Below are 6,023 nucleotides of genomic sequence, written 5' to 3' on the forward strand. Positions count from 1 at the left end.
ATCTGATTTGTATTTCAGATTTGGAATCCTCTGACCAGATTTAGTTTGTTAATCTGAGAAATCTTTCTCAAACTAGCATGTCCTAATCTTCTGTGCCAGACCCATTGCTCCTCAGAAACATACATAAGACAAGTTACCTTCTGCTTCTCAAGATCAGAAAGATCAATCTTATAGATGTTGTTCTTCCTCTTGCCTGTAAATAGGATTGAGCCATCCTTCTGACTTACAGCCTTGCAAGACTTTTGATTGAAGATTATATCATAACCATTGTCACTTAATTGACTTATGGACAATAAGTTATGCGTTAATCCTTCAACAAGAAGTACATTAGTTATGGAAGGAGAGTTACCAAGACTTATAGTTCTAGAGCCAATGATTTTGCCCTTCTGATCTCCTCCAAACTTGACTTCTCCACCTGGTTTAAGCACAAGGTCTTGGAATGTAGACCTTCTTCCCGTCATGTTTCGCGAGCACCCAGAGTCCAGGTACCATGACATTTTGCTTTTTGTCCTCTTTGCCGCCAAGGATATCTGCAACAGAAATTATCTTCTCCTTAGGTACCCACAATTTCTTGGGTCCTTTCTTGTTAGTTCTCCTCAAGTTCTGATTGAACTTAGGTTTAGCAAAATGTTTAACAGGAGGAACAACATGATATTCTTTAGGTTTGTCAGCATGATATTTCTTAGGATGTGTCACAAGCTTCTTGGTGTGAACAGTGTTAAACTTCAATGCATGTGAAGTGAGCCTAATATCATGTGCATGGCCATATTTGAACTGATCATACAATGGCTTGTATGTGATATTCAGATCATCATTAGGTTCAAATTTATGTGAGGTATCACCCTTATAGCCAAAACCAAACCTTCTGTTTCAGAAACACCATATATCATAGAAGCAAGATGACTTCTGCCAATACTTCTAGATAAGAACTTTCTGAAGCTCGAGTCATATTCTTTCAGAATATGATTCATGCTAGGAATGGATTTTTCTGTTTCAGAAGGAGATCCACTATCTTTGGATAGATTTAAAACATTTTCCTTCAGTTCAGAATTTTCCAGTTCCAGCTTCTTAGTTTCAAATTCAAACTGCTTTTTCAGCTTTTTGTATTTGATACTAAGATGAGCCTTGAGTTCCAGAAGTTCTGTTAAACTGGAAACTAACTCTTCTCTAGATAGTTCAGAAAATACCTCTTCAGAATCTGATTCTGATGTAGATTCTGATCCATCATCTTCTGTAGCCATCAGCGCAAAGTTGGCTTGCTCTCCTTCAGAGTCTGATTCTGATTCTGATTCAGAATCATCCCATGTTGCCATAAGACCTTTCTTCTTATGAAACTTCTTCTTGGGATTCTCCTTCTGAAGTTTTGGACACTCGTTCTTGTAATGTCCAGGCTCATTGCACTCATAGCAGACAACCTTCTTCTTGTCAGATCTTTTGTCACCAGAAGATTCTCCACGTTCAAATCTCTTTGAACTTCTGAAGCCTCTGAACTTCCTTTGCTTGCTCTTCCAGAGTTGGTTTACCCTTCTGGAGATCATGGATAGTTCATCTTCTTCTTCAGATTCTGATTCTTCAGGATCTTCTTCTCTAGCCTAAAAAGCGTTAGTGTATTCTTTAACATTAGATTTTAATGCAATAGACTTACCTTTCTTCTGAGGCTCGTTTGCGTCCAGCTCTATTTCATGGCTTCTCAAGGCACTGATAAGCTCTTCCAAAGAAACTTCATTCAGATTCTTGGCAATCTTGAATGCAGTCACCATTGGACCCCATCTTCTGGGTAAGCTTCTGATAATCTTCTTTACATGATCAGCCTTGGTGTAGCCTTTATCCAGAACTCTCAATCCAGCAGTTAGAGTTTGAAATCTCGATAACATCTTCTCAATATCTTCATCATCCTCCATCTTGAAGGCTTCATATTTCTGGATTAGAGCAAGAGCTTTAGTCTCTTTGACTTGAGCATTTCCCTCATGGGTCATTTTCAATGACTCATATATATCATGGGCAGTTTCCCTGTTAGATATCTTCTCATACTCAGCATGAGAGATAGCATTCAGCAAAACAGTCATGCATTTGTGATGATTTCTGAATTCTTTCTTTTGATCATCAGTCATTTCACTTCTTGTGAGCCTTACACCAGTAGCTTTAACAGGATGTTTGTAACCATCCAACAGAAGATCCCATAGATCAGCATCCAGACCAAGAAAGTAACTTTCCAATTTATCTTTCCAGTATTCAAAGTTTTCACCATCAAATACTGGTGGTCTAGTATAACCATTGTTACCGTTGTATTGCTCAGCAGAGCCAGATGTAGATGCAGTTGGATTTGTTTGAACTTCACCAGCCATATTTTACTGAAGCGTTTTTCTCTTCCTGAATCTTTTCTAAACACGGTTAAGTGCTTGCACCTTAGAACCGACGCTCTGATGCCAATTGAAGGATAGAAAAACACTTAGAAAGGGGGGGTTTGAATAAGTGTAGTCTAAAAACTTGAACGATAAAAATAATATGCACAGTTATTTTTATCTTGGTTCGTTGTTAACTAAACTACTCCAGTCCACCCCCACGGAGTGATTTACCTCACCTTAGGATTTAATCCACTAATCGCAACAGATTACAATGGTTTTCCAATTAGTCCGCGACTAAGTCTTCTAGAGTATCCTGATCACAACCTGATCACTCTAGGAACAACTGCTTAGACACAAGCTAAGACTTACTTAGAGTATCCTGACCACCACGTGATCACTCTAATTACAACTGCTTAGACACAAGCTAAGACTTCCTAGAGTATTCTAATCAACACTTGATCACTCTAGTTACTTACAAATTAATGTAATCAAATAAGAGTATTACAAATGCTTCTGAAAAGCTATAATCACAACAGTGATATTTCTCTTAACGTTTAAGCTTAATTTCACTAAAATATTACAACAGCAATGTAGTGAGCTTTGATGAAGATGAAGTTTCTGAGCTTTGAGTTTGAACAACATTTCAGCAAGTTTTTCAGAATAATTTCGTTCAAGATTGGTAACCTTGCTTCTCATCAGAACTTCATATTTATAGGCACTTTGAGAAGATGACCGTTGGGCGCATTTAATGCTTTGCGTATTCCGTACAGCATTGCATTTAATGTTTCACGCTTTTGTCAACTACCTCGAGCCTTGTTCACGCTGTGTCTACTGACGTTGCCTTTAATAGCTTTCAACGTTCCTTTTGTCAGTCAGCGTAGCCTGCCACCTGTACTTTCTTCTGATCTGATGTTTGTGTATATAATATTTGAATATCATCAGAGTCAAACAGCTTGGTGCATAGCATCTTCTCGTCTTCTGACCTTGAAGTGCTTCTGAGCGTGATACCATGAGAACTTCAGTGCTTCTGCTTCTGATCTCAAGTTCTTCTGATGCTTCCATAGACCCATGTTCTGATTCTGCCTTGACCATCTTCTGATGTCTTGCCAGACCATGTTCTGATGTTGCATGCTGAACCTTCTGAGACAAAGCTTCTGAGCGCTGATTTGTGCATACTCTCTATATATTTCCTGAAAGGGAAATTGCAATGTATTAGAGTACCACATTATCTCACACAAAATTCATATCCTTGTTATCAACAAAACTAAGAATATTGATCAGAACAAATCTTGTTCTAACAGTCTTCTCTATTAATGATGATTTCATTACGAAAGTGATGGGAACAGATAATGAAAAAAAAATTAAAATTAAAACTTAATATCTGTTTCTTTCATTTCCTTTTTGGAACCTTCAACAGTATTTCTATTGGTGTGCTTGGTTGAAATTATTTACAAACGAGAGATATCAAAGATAAAAATTGCAAATATGGAACTTTTGTGGTATTTGACAACTTGAACTATAGGGTGAGGTTTTTTAATATTTATTATTTCATGAATTCAGTTTTTGTTTTGTTGTTTTTTGCTAAATGATTATGAATCCCTTCAACTTATTATTGCCCTTAATTACAAATATTCTATTTCGTTGAAATGCATATGCTTTTAAGTAAATGTATTTTTTTTTTTAAATATGAACTATTACATATAATTGATTTTACTCTAGTTGGTTCAAGAGTTTTACTTCGTTTGTTGGCCATGGTTGAAAAGGGTATTCTATTTTGTTGAAATGCATATGCTTTTAAGCAAATGCATTTTTTTTTAATATGAGCTATTTTATATAATTGATTGTACTCTAATTGGTTCAAGGGTTTTACTTCCGTTTGTTGGCCATGGTAGATAAGGGTGTCATTGAAAATGCGCCTTAATTTAAAATTTAAAATGAATTAGTTTAGTTGATAGAAAAATATATTTTAATGGATAGAATGAAAATTTAAGTTGTTTTATGTTGCAAAAATTATGCCAACTTAAAAAACAAATTATGAAAAAAATTTAAAAATGGATAGAATAAAATTAATAAAGGTGCTTTTTTGAGATATTTATACTAAATTAAAAAAACTAATTTTTTCAAAAAGGAGAAATAAAAATTTAAATTTAATTGAAATTTTTTTTGACACAATCAAAATAATAAATGTATTTTCATGAAAATTTTGTTAAATTTTAAAGTGAAACTATTTTAGAAAATAGAAAATAAAATAATATAAAAAATTTAATGGATAATGTATATAGTATATTTAAAAATTTATGTAATATTCAAAACAAAATAATTTGACTTTTTTGGTTAGAAATAAATGTAAAACTTACAAAATATTTATATATATATATATATATATATATATATATATATATATATATATATATATATATATATATATATATATATATATATATATATATAATTTGACTAATAAGATTTTTTTCTCTAAAAATAAATAAATTCCCTAACAAGCTATGTAAAATTTTAAAGATTTAAATACTTTTATTCCTTCAAATATTTCAACCTATAATTTTTTTTAATTAATTTTAAAAAAAGGTGGATCTAAAATTATTCCTCAACTGTTGCCTATATATAAGGTCTTTGATTCACATAAGTAGCATGTGTTATTTAAACAAAATGAGGAGATAAAAGAGTTATGTGATTGTGTCATATAACTACTTTTATTTATAAATATCAAATAGAATTACCAATAGAGATTAAGAATATACTATGTAGTGTCGTGGGTGTGCAATGGTAGCTAAGAGATACATTGTGATCTTCTCTATTAATGATGATTTCATTACGAAAGTGATGGGAACAGATAATGAAAAAAATTAAAATTAAAATTTATTATCTGTTTCTTTCATTTCCTTTATGGAATCTTCAACAGTTTTTCTATTGGTGTGCTTGGTTGAAATTATTTACAAACGTGAGATATCAAAGAAAAAAATTGCAAATATGGAACTTTTGTGGTATTTGACAACTTGAACTATAGGGTGAGGTTATCTAATATTTATTATTTCATGAATTCAGTTTTTGTTTTGTTGTTTTTTGCTAAATGATTATGAATCCCTTCAACTTATTATTGACCTTAATTACAAATATTCTATTTCGTTGAAATGCATATGCTTTTAAGTAAATGTATTTTTTTTAAATATGAACTATTACATATAATTGATTTTACTCTAGTTGGTTCAAGAGTTTTACCTCAATTTGTTGGCCATGGTTGAAAAGGGTATCATTGAAAATGCGCCTTAATTTAAAAATTAAAATTAATTAGTTTAGTTGATTGAAAAATATATTTTAAAAGTATTTTAATGGATAGAATGAAAATGTAGAGGGAACCCTGATAGAAGTATCGCTCTCCCTGTCCTTTCCCACCTATAACAACCAAGCGGAATACAAGGCGCTGCTCGCAGGACTACGTCTCGCTAACGACCTGAAAGCCGAGGAGATCGAAGTATTCACCGATTCCCAGCTGGTAGCATCCCACATCTCAAGTGAATATCAAGTCAAGAGCGACCATCTCGCTGAGTACGTAATCTTTGTTTGCAAAAGAATGGCCCGGTTCAAAAACGCCAAAGTAAGGCACATTCCAAGGGAGCACAATTCCCAGACAGATGTTCTATCAAAACTAGCCAGCACAAG

This window comes from Vicia villosa, linkage group LG7 (genome assembly GCF_029867415.1).
Source record: "Vicia villosa cultivar HV-30 ecotype Madison, WI linkage group LG7, Vvil1.0, whole genome shotgun sequence".
NCBI lineage: Eukaryota > Viridiplantae > Streptophyta > Magnoliopsida > Fabales > Fabaceae > Vicia > Vicia villosa.